Raw genomic sequence first — 18,416 nt, forward strand, 5'->3', positions numbered from 1 at the left:
ACAAAGAATTCCAGGGCGTCGGCATGAACTTGGGCCTCAACCACCATCAAAGATGTTATGTTACTCCTAATCGCTAGTGCAGCATACGGGCACATGGGCCCTGGGCGATAGTCCCACAAAACAGTCACGGTGATCCAGCCGTTGACGACTTTGTGCACCTGGCGAATAAATAATCCATCACTTGGCATCTGGAATGCATGGCAATCGCAGTAAGGCAACATGTAACTATTTGGAAAACATAACAGAAAATACCCAACCTTTATTACAATACATCTATTGATTTCTTAATTCTGCATACAGTTTAAACTAACGATTAGCACACACAACAAAAAATCTCAAAAAAGACAAAAAACACGTGGAAACTGATACACAAATCGATATGGTCATACATGACATTTTAAAGAAATATTAGCGTTGAACATGGGTGAATCTAGTGACAGTCCACATACACCAAGATTCTGCACTCCCCATAACCACAAAAAAATGACAACCACACAGAAAGATAGTACTTCAGTTACATTGCCAAAATTAATGTTCAGATAATAATAAATTAAAGCTTTTTCCAGTGTACAGTCGTCAAAAGCAAACTTACATGATATTGACCGTCTCCATTCTCTTCGTGTAACTCAGACTGCAATGCTCAATGCGCTTGCACCAAAGAATCTTCATGAACTGATTTTACATGTGCCTTACAAACTTTTGGAATGCATAACCTTTTCAAATGTTCCTTATTCCAAACCTCCTCTCCCTGCATTCTTACTGAATATTCCCTTTCCCTCAAGGTCAAAAAACAATTGACCCTTATAGTTTGAGTCCCATGCGTGGGCTTCCTTAGCTCGCAACCAAAAAATCAAAGCTGGTGTCCTTCACTCAGAATCCAAATACATTCTCACTTTGCAACAACATGGCTCAACGCATTCATGAGAACTGGTACTCGCATACACGTGCAAAGCCGCTGTTTCCATCAAACACTGCAGGTGGCTGCCTCAGATGCCAAACTCTAGGGGGCACCAGTCTGATTCCAATATTATTTTAAATACATTGTAACACAGACACATTAGTTCTTCGCCTGTACTTAACGCACATTATATTGAGGAACACCTCCAATGTACCATATGACTTTTGTGACAAAAAAACACCACTATTTTATTTCTTGCTGCCACATCCCATCCCAGCCTCATCAACCCTCACCTTCCCAGACAGTATTTGATAAGTTTAACAAGTGCAATCTTGTGTTTTTTAGATGTTTTTGCGGCGATGTCCGCGGACACCAAAACACGGATGAAAGATGGCGGGCGCATCGGAACAATCTGACGCACTTCACGCTCTTCACCAGCCAATGTGCGAATGCATCGCATGTCCATGGACATGACGCGCCCGATTAGCCAATCGTTATCTTGTCCGCAGAGTGAACAGGGAAGTGTGACCGCGCAGCGAACATAGATATAACTAATTTTTTGAGACCTACTTTTTGATCGTTTAAAAAAAAAAAGTACTGGATGGATTTTCACCAAATTTGCAAAAGCACGCTTTCAGGACCAAACCGCTGCTCCTGCCACAAATTTGGTGAAAATCCGTCCAGCGGTTTGATCTGTAGCCATGCGCAAAGTTTTTCCCCATTCAGTCTATGGGAAAAAAATAAATTGTGGGACCCCCCCTATAACTTTGCCCTCCTGGACCAAACCTCACCAAACTTTGGAAAAAGGTTCAGAGTGGGCCATATACTTATTTTGCAAAGTTTAGTGAGGATTCGTCCAGGGGGAGCGAAGTTATAAGCCGCCCAAAAAGTGCTCTTCCTGTGGGATTAGCAATTTAACATAACTACACGCCCACTATGGCCACTACCATGGCTACCATGGCCGTGTAATATATATATATATATATATATATATATATATATATATATATATATATATATATATATATATATATATATATATATATATATATATATATATATATATATATTAGCATCAGATTGTGAATGATACATTTGCACACACAAAGCTAGCCAGTGAATTTGATTCAGCATATTGAATGAAAGAGTAAAGTAAAAAGTACATATTTTAAAATAGGAAAAAAGAAAGAAGAAACATTTATAAAGGTGCATGAAATCTTGATGATTAATGGACTTGATGCAGGAGAGGATCAATTAGTGGCATTTCTGGAGATTATAGGTGGGTGGCTGCTGAGAATGGAACCCTCCATGTTCCTGATCACCACCACCCCAGCTACCAGCTGGGCTGTCGCTTGGACCATCATAAAAGAAAATATGTGCAGTAGTAGTGGGCTACTGAGTGTCTTGGTGAATTCTGGCACCATTCGCTGCAGCCTAAAGGGTGACATTGCTAGCCAGCCAAGCCCAGATTTCCTGCCTTTGCCCTGAATCGCATGTGTTCCTCTGTTTCCTTCCTGTAGCCAGTGGTGATGAATCTTAATGCCCCGTGAAGAATGAAGCAGGAGATCACACATGTAAAGACAGGTTCAAAAGTGTTTGCGTGCATGTGCGTTTCAAAAGTTATGCAATATGTGTGTATAAAGAGTCCTAATGAGTGCTTGTACAATTTAGTGACTCTGTGTGCACAGCGTGTATGTATTTTTATGTTTCTGGGGGTGGGTGCGTCTGACTGAGTGTATGTGCAAGTGCGATGGGTGCATATGTGTTGTATAAAAAGGAGGGGCCACATCAGCATCAGGAATAGAATGTGAAATGATATTATTGGCATATGTTGGTGCAACATCATCACATTGATTTACAGTGTGAATGCTGGCATACATAGTAGATGCAGTATCATCAAGGTATGAATGCTGACATGCTATGTTATGTAATATGGCATTTGTATAGTGCCTAATGCCATTGGTATGGCTTCAAAGCACAGTGGGTTGAACGCCTTTGGAGGACCAAAGTAAGATGTGGAGGAAGATTCTAGAATGTGCATATGTGTATTTTTAGCCAGCACAAAGGTAGGTAGGGGTGGCTAAGTCGCTGATAGTGACCCATGGAGATCTGTATAATGGCTGGGTGCTGTGATAGACTGTCAGGAGTTTAGGTGATTTAAGGTGACAGATTACGTGCACAGCTGGACCGAATTTTTTCAGGGGACTCTGATGCATTCTATTGGCAGAGGTGATGAATTTTGTGAAGTCGAGTAGTGATTATTGCTGATGTATGTGGGTGGGTGGCTGTGCCGCAGGAGGGATACAGCTATGTTCCATTGTGGTGGAGTGCTTTACGTACCTGCTGTACGTATCAGTGAATCAAGGCTTATATCTATTTACTATGAAGTCATGCATGTATTGTGGGAACTGTATCATGAAAGTGATTTACATTGGCAATGATGGCATATATTGTGTGCACAGCTTCTTGAAAGGGATTTAAAGTGTAAATAGTGGCATGTATTTTTGGTGCAGCATCATGAAAGCTATTTGCAGTGTCAAAGTTGGCATGTATTGCAGACAAAGATATTATGAAAATGTTGTAAAATGCTTCTGTGTATTGTTGGTGACCTGGCATGTATTGGATTTTGCATGTTTTACCCTAGAGAATGAATTCTAAATGTATGTCTTTTTACCCTATTCTTCTCAAAGATGGTGCTGTAAAGTGCACCATTTCAACCCATCATGTCAAAATGTTACCAGGACGATAACCCTCCATAAACCTCTCAGCGTTATTTTGGGATCCCTTGCAGTGCTCAGTTGCTCTCACCAATCTGGGTAGATATGTTTGCCCCACTACAGAAAACATTCATCAGGCGACATGGAACTTAGATCATTTTGAATGCCAGTGCACACTCAGGAGTTGTCTGCCCCATCACCAAAAGTTGCTTCCACCACTGGGACCAGTTACTGCTGTTCAAGACTGATGCTTGCTCCCAGGACTTGCCATTGCACCGACTAGCCTATGTCACCATAGATCTGCACTCACTATTTACGGGCTGCTGGCCACACTCACCAAGTCACTTAACAGCTGCTTACTCCCCAGCACTTCCCTCTAGGCACACCTAGCACTTACCGCACTTCCTCATCCCATCTCTCCCTGCACTTGCACCTTCTCAATGCTCACAAGCTCTGGTAGGTCCGCCCCTATCTTTCATTGTTATATTTCTTTACTTTCCCATGTTCATTCCCCGTTGCCCTGTGTGTGCCTTGAAACACAATTTACTTTTATAAGCGCCTTACAAATGCACAATAAATAAAATAAAACAAATGCTGGTTGAGAAGTAGCAAAATACGGTTCAGGGTCACACTACAGAAACATTTCCCTGATAAGTGCTGTTTTGCTCAGTATTAGCACCGGTTATGCATTTTTGCAGCAGGGCTAAACTTGCCCTAGTGCTAATATAGTTCTGCGTTAGTAGATGGCACTATAACTTTGCCAAGTCGCAAAAATACATTGTACACATGTTTTTGTTGTTGTTGCAGAAGGGCACATTTTGCCCTAATGCTAATAGAGTGTAAAATTGCACTTGCCTCAGGGCAAACATTCTGTAATGCAGCCCAAGAATATTAAAGGCACTCACCAAGCAGCAACTACAGTAGATGGTGCCCTGAATGGAAATGTTTGTGCAAATCACTGTCTGGATCATGAGCTCCCCTTCCTGCATAAAGGACTATGGTGCAGTGTGCAGTGCGTAGACAGCCATTGCCAATATTTACCTTACAGCTGCCCTTTTTTTGAGACTGCATCGGTGATCAGTGTCTTTAAGTATTTACATGCCATTTTGTATCTGTCCTGGTCACATGGCCTAGTCCAAGCACTTATTTTGTATCCATCACTTGATCTGTGTCCATCTCATTCCGTTATCTTGCTTTCCAGTCCTTTTCATATTTACATTGTCTCGGGAGGATAGCTCAGGGGCAACGTGGAGCAACACAGGTTCGATCCCCAGGTCCGCGCTTAGAAACTTCTGGTTATTAAGCGCGTTATAAATAACCAATTAAATGAAATTAAAGTTGTCATGGTGACTGCCTACCTGATCATCCACAAGGAGTAACATCTTGTCAAAGGTATTCCCTTGAGAGAGACTAAAGACAGAGTGACAGATATCATGCATATGGTATGCAGGAAAGACTGCAACAGATGTACCCAGAATGTGTCTCTCTCGGCATTCTGGCAACCATGCAATCTCCGATGCGACTATCAGAAGCAAAGTAAGTGACCACACCAAGCCACATGAAACGAGACTGTGTCCAAGCAACTGGGGCTTAGCCTGTGTGCATATGTATGCTGTAGCAATGCACTACCCTGCACGTGGAGCAGTACTGCAACATCTAAGGATATTTTCATGTTGGTGCTGGCAGTTTAATATACCCAACCATTGGTGTGAAATGCCTGTGACGCATATTCAGATCACGTATAATATATATGACCCTACTCCGTGACAACCTCTTCCTGCTCCCAAAAGATGCAGAAAGTAACACCTTTCTATTGGATGTTCCCTTTTCTGTCTGGGGTAACCTTACCTGTCTTCCCTTCATTCCCTGCACCCCACCACAGCACGACCAGCTTCATGCTTTATACCATGCCCCTATCGATGCACTATGAAAAAGGTGTGTGTATGTGGCTACTGTTTACAGATGGGCAAAGGCACAAAGCCCTGTAGTCCACATGGGTCTAAATATCCAGGTTCCCAACTCATGACAATGCCCTTTGTTAAGAGGTCCCCCTATCGGCTTGAACAGTAGGCTAGGGCAGTGGTCGAAGTGAGCAGGAACGGTCAGGAGCGGTGGTCCACTACTTTTATTGTATACTGTTAACAGTTCCACTACTTGTTTTCAGACTTCTCCACTTGAACTCCCAATAGCAGTTACAGTTAAAATGAGATCTGTTTGGCTGTGAACCAACATGGCAGCAACCCTTGAAATATGTGTTTGCACATTGCTCTCTTCCTGCCTTCTCTGTCAGAGCTCCACTACTTTTTTTGACACACTTCTCCCACCGGGCTGGGGAAATGTGAGTGCCACTGCTCCTTGAAGCCACACCCTGGAGGCAATAAACAGAGAAATTCCCCAAGCTCCCTCAGCCCTTTCCTATTCAGACAAGAGGTGCAGGTTGTGCCTTATGTGGAATGGGTCCCGGGTGAGCAAAGAGGGTATCTACTTAATGAAGGGACGGACTGAGGCTCTTTGCATATTCTCAAGATATCCTCATACTGGCGTTCCAGCCAGAAATCCCCAAGAGTAAAGGCCCTAAAATTAGGGTTTTTCATTTGCATTATTAGAAAGGGATTTTTACCAATTTGGGAATCCCAGCCACAGGACCACGCACAGATGCGCAGTGCCGGATTAAACCCTGGGGGGCCCCTAGGCAGTCGAAATGTCACCCCCCCTCGTAAATGATCTCCTAATACGTTTTTAATTTTCTGCATCGCTTTATTTTGATCTGTTGTCGCGGGCCCCTAAAAGGAGTGGGGGGCCGATAGGCCGGTGCCTACTTCGCCTAATATATAATCCGGCACTGCAAAGATAGAACGTGGCGTGAACACACACGCTCGGTGTGTAAGGTCTGGCTAGAACTCCGGATATGACCTCAATGAATATCCTTCTGCAACAACTGGAAGCTTGTGTGGCGAAAGTTCAAGCTTTGTGCAGCAAACTCACAGGGACTCAGGAAGGATGTTGCTTCCTGTCTATGACTCACCATGATTGTTCTGCCTCATTCCAAAATGGAAGATAAAACTTGTATAACTTTAGGTCATAGAACCTAGGCCAACACTCAAGATGGATCTGTTGAGAAAGGGCCAATCAGGAGACAAAATACCCGTAGGGAAAAGAACTAAGCACTCAGTGCCATCACTTTGTTGATCACTGCGTCAACGTCTGTATGCCGCGGCACAGCCAAACAAATCTCCTCAGAAGGCGAAAACTGGAAGAGGAGTCCAGCCTTGAAAACCCAGTATAAAGAAGTCTACGTTTACTGCTGCAGGGAGAACATGTCAAAGAGGTGGGGACCGTAAGAAGCAGAACCGGAAAGAGTCCTACACAATCTCAGAAGGGAACCTCACTGACCTGGCAATGGCCCTAGACCGGTGGTATTCAAACCTTTTTAATTCTGAGACCCTCCCTTGAGTAAACATTTTGTTGTTGATCCCCTTGAGTATAAATAGTGTTGCCGGGCCCCCAGATGCCATATCTGCTTATATTTTCTATTGAAAGAAGTAAGAAGTCACTGTACTCCCATTTTAAAGAGCCTTGCGCCCACCTTGGCCATCCTTTGCCAGTGCCCTCTAGGGAGGCCAGCCTCACAGTTTGAAGACCACTGCAAATGGAAGGTGAGCAGCGCCATCTGGAGAGGTTGGGTGACAAAGACCACGGAATAACGCGGAGCAGTGCAGCTGAAGGAGACTGAAGGTTTGGCGCATTGATGACAATGAAAAGTTGCGGCCTCGAGTCCCATGGAGAATTGGAGAAACTTGCATGTCTTGATGCTGCTGCCTGATGGGATATTGAGACCCAAGAACTTCGCTTGACAAGCTAATAAATTAGTTGATTCGTGAAAAACTGCATGCTGGGAAACTGAGAATCTAGTCCCAGTGGGAACTCGGCCTGCTGATAGCCAATGGGATGCTACATGTTGGGCAACTGAGTATCCCGTCCCATAGAAGCACCCATCTCGATTGGATAATAATAAGAATACAAATGTATGTAAATATGTCCTACCTACGTAAAGTACTTTGAATAAAAGTACTATATAAAGAACACATTATTATTATTATATTAAGTTAGCTCATGTATAAGCTAAACAGAGTCACAAGTGCCACAGCGAGAATGCAAATCTGTTAACTAATGCCATGCTGCATGCTGGGAAATTCAGCCCAAGTCCCTTAACAATATGAGGAAGCTTCTGTCTAATAAACTGTACATATTGGGAACCTGAGTATCAAATCCACCAGCAAACAGTAAAAATGTATCTAATGAAAGTTTGTGTTTTGAGAAACTGAATCACAAATCCCATAGCACACGGAGAAGGCAATTTCCCACTGAAGCCCGGTTGGGGGAAAGTTGGCTTGGCATGTGGATTATAATTAAGCAATATGACCCTCGCGGCGGGGGCATTACTGACTCAGGTGATGCCCTGGGGCCCATAGTTATAGACCCCGGGGCATTACCGACTTAGGTGATGCCCCGGGGCCTATAACTATGCCGCGAGGGTCATATTGTTATTAGTACCCCGGTCCGCAATATCTGCGTGACCGGGGCACTAACTATTTTTTTCTGTCCCGAAACGCTGGCCCCGCTCCGAGTCTCCACATGGCTGGAGGCTTCCCTCGTCCCCTGCCGGGGATGCAGGAACAAGAAGGTAACTGGGGCTGGGGGGGAGGAGGGAGGAAAGGGAATAACAAAACAAAAAAATCCTTACCTCGAGTCCCTGGCGAGGGGCGAAGGCAGCCTCTCAGCCGTGGGGAGGCTCGGACCGAGGATGGCCCCGCTTCCAGCCTCCTCATTGGCTGAGGGGCTGCCACGCCCCCTGCCGAGGACAGGGCGGCTGGAATCCCGGCCGGGAATCCTTCGATTCTCGGCCGGGTAAGGACCCGGCGAGAGCCAATCAGAATGCGTGTTGCATTCTGCTTGATTCTCGCCGGGTACTAATAGTAATAATGGACTGGTGTACACTTTGATCAAATCACTTTTTTAATTATTGTGAGAGTGAATCTGAATTACCCAAAAAAACAGAGAGACTTCCGTGACAGGTAATGGTGACAGAAACAGAGCCCAATTCCCGCCGACCTATATAATTTATTTAATAGTTGTCTTTGTCATTGAGTCTGTCAAACATAGCATAGACCACCATAGCACAGAATGCTCACATATCGCAGCACAGCCAGACTTACCAACGGGGGAGGGGAATGAATGGATGGACGGATAGGCATTAGACCAGGGTTGTCCAGCTCCAGGCCTCAAGGGCCAGAATTCCGAAGGGTTTTCAGGATATCCCTCATTAATTTTCATGACAAAAAATGCTCATACTTTTTGAATCCATGTATCCAAATGTATTTCATGAATTAGAGGTATCCTGAAAATCTGATGTTTCCGGCCTTCGAAGCCTGGAGTTGGGCAAGCCTGCATTAGACTGTTTGCTAGATAGCGACAGCGAGACTGAGAGGTAGCCTCGTAGACAGTCTCACCCACATACAGACAGCCAGACAGACACGCACTCGTAGATAGATGGAGGGGGTTGCGGGGTGATGAGGCAGGAGGCAATCCCCGTGTCATTAGTTTTCAGAGCTGACAGACTTTTTTTCTCCGCAAGCTGCGTGCAGATGGGCCCACTCGTTAATTGGATAGGGTAATGCACGGAGCACGCGGCACACAGCTCGAGCGCAGCCCGCAGCACACAGACTCGCCCAGACTCCCATGCCAACCCTTGACAGTGCCTTCTATTTATATTGTATATAGCGCCAAAACCAATTAGTGCTGTCAGAGCAGTGAACACCATGAAGGCGGACAGCTCCAACAAGCGACTCGCTGGTCATCATTGTAACATTGGTGGAACTAGCTGTGCTAATAATGCCAAGCTGATTCATAGCCACAGCACAGCACACTTTAGAGTTGTTGTTAGTCCCCATTATTCCCCATTACGCAATCGACTCTATTGGGAATAGGTCGAATTGGCACACACGGTAATTCTGCCCGGTGCATTAGCACTGCTTTGCATGGAAGAATTACCCCAATGTCAGCGCAGTCTTTTTTATTTATTTTTTATTCCAAGGGTTACCAAGCCCATAATCATTTGGAGTGGTAAAACAGGTGGTATCCTAAAATGTTGCCTGCTTTACGGTATCCCAAAATGTTGCCTGCTTTACGGTATCCCAAAATGTTGCCTGTTTTACCCCGACTGCATAACTTTTAAGGAGGCCCTTTACTTGACCTTTGCACCTGTTTGGTAAAAATACCAGCTAGCAATTTTCTAGACAGACCACAGCCTATAACGGACAAGAGTGCTCACATGTCAAGAAATCTCCAAATTCCCTTTTGTGTCAGTTTATCTACACAACTGTGCAGTGGCTGGCAGTCTTTAGCATCTGTCACACCTGACATGTGAATGACTCTTCCCAACCCATCCTTCACTTCACAACTCTTTGGCACAGGTCAGTCTGCAACTGACCTGCCATCTGCACAGAATATACACGTCTAAAAAATGAGGTGAATTTGTATAAATGTCAACGCAACACTGAAAAGTGAGGGAGATAAACGCTTTAAATTAATCATAACCACTGGCAATTACGCTGGGAATCCTTCAATCCCAACCTTTCTTTAGCCTGCTGTGCTGTTACAGTGAGGTGTAGTTTAGGATGGGTGTGCCAGATGTGGGTCCCCAGATAGCCGCACCCAGCCTTGCAAGGTACACCTCACTAATGCCGCTCAAAGAGGCCGAGACATGTCAGGAGTTGCTTGTGTTCTCATGCACAAGCGATGTGATCCAGCGGTTCGGGCTGGACTACCCCTTTTGAGATGGACCCAACCAGATTTGCATACGTTTTTCCCTCGTCTCTAATAGTAGAGCAGGCTGATAAACGATGCAACGGTTCCATGTGTTAATATCCCTGCAAAAATATCGGCATACAAAAATATTGCCATATTTTTGCAGCGATATTAAGGCATTGAACCTGTGGGGGACATCCCCGCAACCCCTGCATTATTTTTAAAGCAGCGGGGGACACCCCCGCAACCCCTGCCCCCAAAACCCCCCAAAATTTACTCGCCCAAAAATATCGCCTATGACCGTTCCTGACAACCATATATATGTATATGGGGATATTTTTGGTGGGGATAATATGTAGTGATACCAATGCAACAGAAGCCTGTTCAGAGCAATTGACATATGATTAATTAAAATGTTTTCCACCCAATACTCCTCAGAGTTTCATGTGTTTTCCTTTGTATTCTGGGTGTTGTAGTTTTGCTCTTCCCATTATAGAATCTGAACTACAAGAAGGGTTGGGATGTGACAAGAATTGGTTCCAAGCCCCCCCATCACAAATCGTGAATATTGCGGCTATATGGCAAACTGCCGACACAGCGTCTGGGGTATACTTGTTGCTAGACATCTGTTGCATGGTGCACATTTGAAAACACGTGTCTGCAACGTATGGCTCTCCAGATGTTTTTGACTACCAGCATAGTCAACGGTGAGACATCGTAGCTGCTACAACCGGTAAGATAGCTCAGCAGGTTGTGCGCCCACTGCGATCTGAGTGTGATCTGCAGGTCACAGGTTCGAATCCCAGCAAGGCCAACTTAGCCTTTCATCTTTCCGAGGTCGATAAATGAGTGCCAATTTCGGTTGGGTGATATTGTATGTAAATATGTGCTCTGTAAAGCACTTTGGATTAAGGCGCTATATAAATAACACATCATTAGCTAGAGAGCCACAGGTTGCAGACCCCTCCTGTAATGTGCATCAGACCAATAACATTTCTAAAACTACCAGCTGTATAGTGCACTCCAAAGGCGCGGGGTACAGGGTAGGTAAAGGGGGAAATGCCCCCTTAGTTCTTTAGCAATGGGAGCTGGACATTCACATGCACATTCAAAATGAGACTGTGTGCAGTGTCAATGGTGCTGGAGATCATTGCCCTTTAAATCATGTACATGAACTGCGCTGTTAGCAATCCATGGATTGTGTGCAGTATTAGGGGTCCACATCCCATGTTGAATTCCTTGAAAGTTGAGTGACCAGCCCCAAGGTAAAAAGCTGCAACGATAGCTCAGCAGGTTGAATGACTGTTAATCAGAAGTTATATTTTCAAAGCATCTTATATACATCCTTAGTCTTTTTCCAGTTCTGTCTGAAGAAGTGTGATTTGGAATGTATTGTGGTTGGTCTCTGTTGCCTGTTCATAATCAAGGCGTGGGCATGGATCGAGAGGGTGGGTGTCCTGTAGCAATAAGCAACAATTGCCACCCATTGTGCACTGGAAAAGATGGGCACATTGGCCCAAAAAACTGGCTGTTGTGGCTGAGAAAAGGGGCAGAGCAGGAGAAATGGACACAGAGCGGAAGGCGGGAGGAGGGAGGAAGGGAACGGGCAGTACGTTATGGAAAGTAAAGGAGGTGAGACGTGTGAAAACCTGGCTCCTGTGTATTCTGTGACGGGGCGGGAAGGGGCCTAACAACTGGCGACAAGGCGCCAAGGACCGCACCGTGCATGTGCAGTGGAACGCTACCACCGCCACCAAGGCATAAACACTGAGTGGACAAGAGGGAGAACTACGGCCGACATCATGAGCAGCAGAGCAGACGCCGGCGAGGACCGCCGGACCCAAGGGAATACAACTGTAGAAGAATGGCACTTGGCCGATGCGCAGAGGAGACACGGCCACGAGGTACGCTAGCAAGGAAACCTGACAGGGATGGAGGGAGGAGTGCAAAATACCAGGAATAATTTATCTGGTGACCCGGAGGGACCGGAAGAAGGCAGACGCTCGGAGCACCAAGGAGGGACTACTCAGCAGGCCGCAGGAGCCCGCGACAAGTCCATAGCAAAGGGGGACGTGCAACCAATCCCCAGCAGCATGGAGAGCCGCCACTAAGACTGAAAAGGGGACAGCAGCAACCACACAAGCCAGGCCCCATCAGCGCATATACACGCATTGAAAAAGAAAAAAAACATATAGAAGACAGTAGAAACAAAGCGAGAACAAAAACCCCAAGCGCCCACTAGACCACCTTGGAAACACCCATGATAACAATGCCATACGGGACAACCTGACCCCAGCCAAACATTGAAGACAAACAAAGAAAACAAAGGTACACACACAACAAGCTGTGCCCGTCACAAAAAAGGTCACACTGACCAAACAGCCACTACCACACCGAGGCACCCAGGCAAACTACGGGACAGACCCTCAGCCCAACCCAAACCCAAGAACAGAGAACAATGCTAACAAAATTTCAGAAGGAGCAGAAGCAGCAGCAGGAGCCGCAGCTCAACTCGCCATGTGAACAGGACCAGTATCCAGGGCTGCATTCCTAAGGTGCCCTAACACCTTTACAGTACAACGGCACCACGACCAAGGTCAGAGATGGGAGGAATGTCTTGAAGAATTTGAAGACTTTATGAGAGCCATAGGAGACCAAGACTCGTCAAACAAGATAGAAATGTTTTACCAATCTTGCGGGAAAAGAAATGAAAGGAATCATGAAGACAATCCCAGCTCAAGAAAAAAAACACCTATCAACACCTCATTGCCACCGTCAACGGGAAACTAATAGTCCTCCCCAACAGAGACTACGCGCGGTACACATTCAAGTGTGGGCAACTACTGCATGAAACGATAGGAGTATTCATCCTTCGACTTCAAAAGAAAATCACCCTTTGTGACTTTGCTAACTTCAATGACGATGAGACCATCAGACTCAGAGTCATAGAAGACTGCACTTCATCACTGTTCAGGAAACACTTACTAAAAAATACCCTTCCATTGCAAAAAATCGCCGACTTAGCAAGGATATATGAAAGAGTGGACATTCAAGCGGCGGCCATAGAGAACCCAAAGAAGGGAGAGACTATAGAAGCAATAGCCCCTGGACCACAAGGATACACCCGATACCCCGGGCCCACAGGAAGACAAGAAACCAGGAGCTCACATTGCGGGCCCCAAGATGAGAGACAATCCTACCGATGCAGATTCGAATTTCCCCACAGAGGTCAGATCCCAGCCATAGGGCAAATGTGTATGTGATGTGTCCAAGAGAATCACTTCCAAGCGATGTGCAGGGAAAAAGCACCCTTCTGCCATTACCCAACCCCGCCAGGAGACACAAACAAACCTGAGAGCCCAACCAATACCAAGAGCAGGCAACCCTGACAATGCCTCAAGAAAGGCCAATGCTGCCCATCCCGGCTCAACGAGGGCTCATAAGAGCAGTTGGAAGAACTCCACCTGGAACCGCCGACATGGTACTCCGACACGTATGACTATGCACCCGACCCAGCGACAGAACACACTCCCAAACGAGGGCCTAGTCAAGAATGGAACAGTAATACATAGGCAACACTGCACTATCCCCACAATCCCTATGAGAACTCGCTGACAAACAAAGGGGCACATCAAGGAGGTGACGAATACAACATCTATGACAGATACAGCAAGGAGTATGTAAGGCTCATCAGTGACGCATCGGATGACAGTGCAGCAGTGAAAGTGGCAATCCAGATAGGCAACCTACATAACCAATTTGTAATAGACACTGGAGCGACGGTCAACGTCATGAACGAAAAGATCTACCAGGCCATAGCGCAGACCTCCCATCCCAGGACCACATATTCCAGTGGGGAGCGGCACACCCCCTCCTATGCAAGGGTCAATTTCGATGCGACTTACTGCACAGAGGGCGAAAAGTAGCCCCCGCCATTCACGTCATCCACAGCCCAATGACAGGGCGATGCCTTCTCAGCTACCAAACTGCCAGAGCCCTAGCACTGATCGACATACAGTATGACTCATTGGAAGTAATACAAGGGCTACCACCAGGTACACAGATGGTAAGCTCGATTTCCTGCCTGGAGATGGACATTGAAGGACTCAATCTCATGTTTCCGAAACTATTCGAAGGGATTGGCATGCTGAAAGACACCATCATATCCCTTCACATCGACCTAAGCATTCAACCAGTGCCTCAGCACTCCCGCAGAGTTGGTTTTCACCTACGAACCCAAGTCACACAAAAACTACAGCTCCTCCTTGACAGCGACATCATCAAGAGAGAAGGCCCCACATCATGGGTGTGTGTGGATATGCACATTCCAAACACAGCAATACAGAGGGAGAGGGACCCAGGACCCAACATCGAGGATAGGCCACCCGCTTCTCTAAACTGAACTTAAATCCAGGGTATCACCAGCTGGTAATAGACCCTGCCTCCAGACCCATCACTACCTTTGCAACCCACAAAGGGCTGTTCTGTTATAAAGAACTTAATTTCGGGATCTCCTCTGCGGCAGAAATATTTCAAGAAACAATCTGCCAGCTGATATCCCCAGTACTAAATTCCTTTAACTACAGCAATGACATTTTAATTTTTGGCATCACCCAAGACCAAAATAACACCGCACTGAAAAGGGTATGCAACATCCTCCAAGCAGCTGGATTCAAACTTAATGGGCCGAAATGCAACATTAACAAATGAAGCCTATGGTTCTTTTGTCACATCCTCCCGGGACAAGGAATCACATCCGACCCTGACAAAATTAGTGGCATTGTTGAACTCGAGCTGCGATCATTCTTGGGGATGGCTGGCTACTGTGCTTGTTAACTGCCAAGCTACGCCACCCTCATAGGCCCTCTATGGAGACTCTTCATGAAAGATACTCCATTCGAATGGAACACATGCTGTCAGGAAGCCTTCAGCACCATCAAGGAAGGACTAACCAACCACCGTCGACTCGCCTACTTCAGTCCGAAGTGGAACACAGAGATCACAGTTGACGCCAGCCCAGTGGGCCTAGGTGCCATACTCTCCCAGACGGATCCTGCAGAAACACACAAGAGCCCGATAGTTGCATACGCCAGAAGGGCCCTGTCGCCCACAGAACAGGTGTACTCACAACCCGAACGAGAAAGCCTTGCCACAGTCTGGGCATGTGAGAAGTTCCACCACTTCATAATTGGCAGAAAGTTCACGCTTATCACAGACCATCAGGTGGTACTCTCCCTGTTCGGCAACTCCAAAACTAAGATGCCACTATGCATCAAACGATGGGGCATTTGGCTACAAGAGTATGATTATCCGATCATACACAAGCCCGGGGGCGATACTAATCCTGCAGACTACCTGTCCAGGCACCTAGAAGGGGTGACGGAGGATCACTTGAGACGAGAAGCAGAAAACTGCATCTTGTTCCTATCACTTAACGCCCTTCCGCCAGCCGTCACAACAGAGACCTTCGCCACCAGAAGTAGAGCCGACCCCAAGATACAAGCGGCAATACGCCTCACCAGAGAGAACAGATGGAAACACATTGGCAAGGAACTGTTTGTCAATGGGGAGTTGGACAAGAAAGACCTGCACAGGATGCCAAAAGTTCAGAACAAACCAGCCATGTCCGATCAAGGGACATTACTATTGGAAATCGCCTAGTAGTCCCCAAGGGCCTGGGGAAAGCACTAGTGACCATAGCCCATGAAGGCCACCAGGGGGTCGCGAATACTAAGAAAATACTGAGGCATCAAGTATGGTAACCATACATGGGCGCAATTGTTGAAGAGACACTCGTCCACTGCATGCCATGTCAGAAAACAGCGGCAAACAGCCCTCCATGTGCACTTCAAATGATACCATTACCCGGCGGACCCTGGCAAAGGGTAGCCATGGACTTTTATGGCCCACTTGAAGTGGGAGGACACCTCCTAGTGATAATCGATGAGTACTCACTATTTCCCCTCATAAAATACATACAATCCACATCATTCCAACACGTGGTAGGGGTAATCTATGAACTCTTCAGCGAATGGGGGATTCCCAAGGTTGTGAAGACTGACAATGGCCAACCATTCCAAGGTCAAAACTTTCACCAATTTGCTGCACACCTAGGCTTTCACCACCAGAAGATCACACCACTATGGCGACAAGCCAATGGCATGGTGGAGCGATTCAAGGCCACCATCAAATGAACCTGACAGAAAGCCACCACGGATCAAGCGTCTCTCCCCCAAGCCACGTGTCAAATGTTAAGGAGTTACCGGAACACACCAAATGAGGCTTCAGGGTGTACACACCTAGAACTAATGATTAAATACAAGCCACAAACCCGCCTTCCCCAAATTGAGGACTATGCACCAGAACAAAATGCACACATTCGGGAAGAGAACAGGGAAAAGAAAAGAAAGGCAAAGGAATGAGCAGACCGCAAGAGGAGAGCGAAAGAACCTCAACTCCCATTGGGCAAAAAGTTCTTGTAAGACAAAAACAACAAAAGAAAATGGATCCGAGGTACAACCCGGACCCACTCTTAATCACTGACGTGAAAGGCATTATGATCACAGCAACCGGAGAAATGGGAGAAATAACTTGGAATGCTTCATTCTTCTGCAAGCAATACCACGAAGAACCAGAACAGATAGAGGAGACAACCGGAGAAGATGAGATACCCTGGAGTGGGGAAGTAAGTGACCCGCCAGACAGAACAGACTCTGGGGCGACCCGCGAAACGCCCAGACGCCCCCAGAGAGTCACGCGGAAATCAGTACGCCTCATCGAACAGATGTAACAGCGAACTCTCCTGAGCAAGCAAGGGGAGGTGTTGTGGTTGAGAAAAGGGACAGAGCCCCTTTAAGGAGAAAGGGACACAGAGTGGGAGGAGGGAGAAAGGGGAGGGACAGAGGTAATGGGCAGTACGTTGTGGAAAATAAAGGCGGTGAGAGGTGTGAAAACCTGGGTCCTGTGTATTCTGTGATGGGGCAGGGAGGGGTCTAACACTGGCTCACGTTGGCTTGTAAAACCGGACTTTCAAGCAGTGTGCAAGTACCCTATTGACAATCCCAGGACAGACTTCAAATCCCACAATGCAAATTAAGAAAAACAACAGCACTGGACAAGACTCACCCGGATGACATGGCGCATGCATGCATTCATATGGGCCCACGACTATCCCTACACTGGCATAACTGGGGCCCCCACACGCCCTGCGGTGTGGGGGACCCCGTCCATTTCCTGGGAGGGGCCCCTCAGACTAAAAAACTATATATCTTTTTACAAATAAAGTTTAAAAAACAGAAAAAAATAGTTTCTTTTTGAAGTCACTGCCTTCATAAAGATTGTTTTACAGAAATAATTTCTTTATGAAGGCAGAGTGACTAAAAAAAAATTAAATTTCTTTATGAAGTCTGAGGACTCCCCCACCTCATGACGTGGAAGCCTAAAGGCTACTGGCCTCCAAGTATTGGGGCAGGGAGCCCTGTGACTTCAGAAAGAAATAGGGCCTCATTACGAGGTCGGCGGTAACCCGCCGGTGCGACCGGCAGCGTTGCCATCGACCTCACAACACCATTTCTGACACCTAGCTTGCTGGTGCTACCGGGACATTACAAGTTCCGGAGGACCGGGAAGCTAGGTGCCGGAAAATGTTAGTCCCCATGGGTTCAGGGAAGCACCAGCACCATCACTAATGGTGCCGATGCTTCCATGATGAGTCTGCCTACTGGGGCTGCTGCACCTGCCAGGGTCAAACCTGTCAGGCGCCGTGGCCCCAGCAGGCAGACTCTGAGTGTTGCGGTCTGGTAACAAGGGTGCTGGTAAGCTTACCGGCACCCTTGTTTACGGACAGCCACACTCATAATGAGGCACATAGTTTCTGTTTGAAGTCACTCTGCCTTCATAAAAAAATTATTTCTGTTCTGGTTTGGTCCTTTAATGGAAATCATTTCTTTATGAAGTCAGAGGGACTTCAAAAAGAAACCATTTATTTTTGTAGT

This window comes from Ambystoma mexicanum, chromosome 8 (genome assembly GCF_040938575.1).
Source record: "Ambystoma mexicanum isolate Mex_15411 chromosome 8, UKY_AmexF1_1, whole genome shotgun sequence".
Classification (NCBI taxonomy): Eukaryota; Metazoa; Chordata; class Amphibia; order Caudata; family Ambystomatidae; genus Ambystoma; species Ambystoma mexicanum.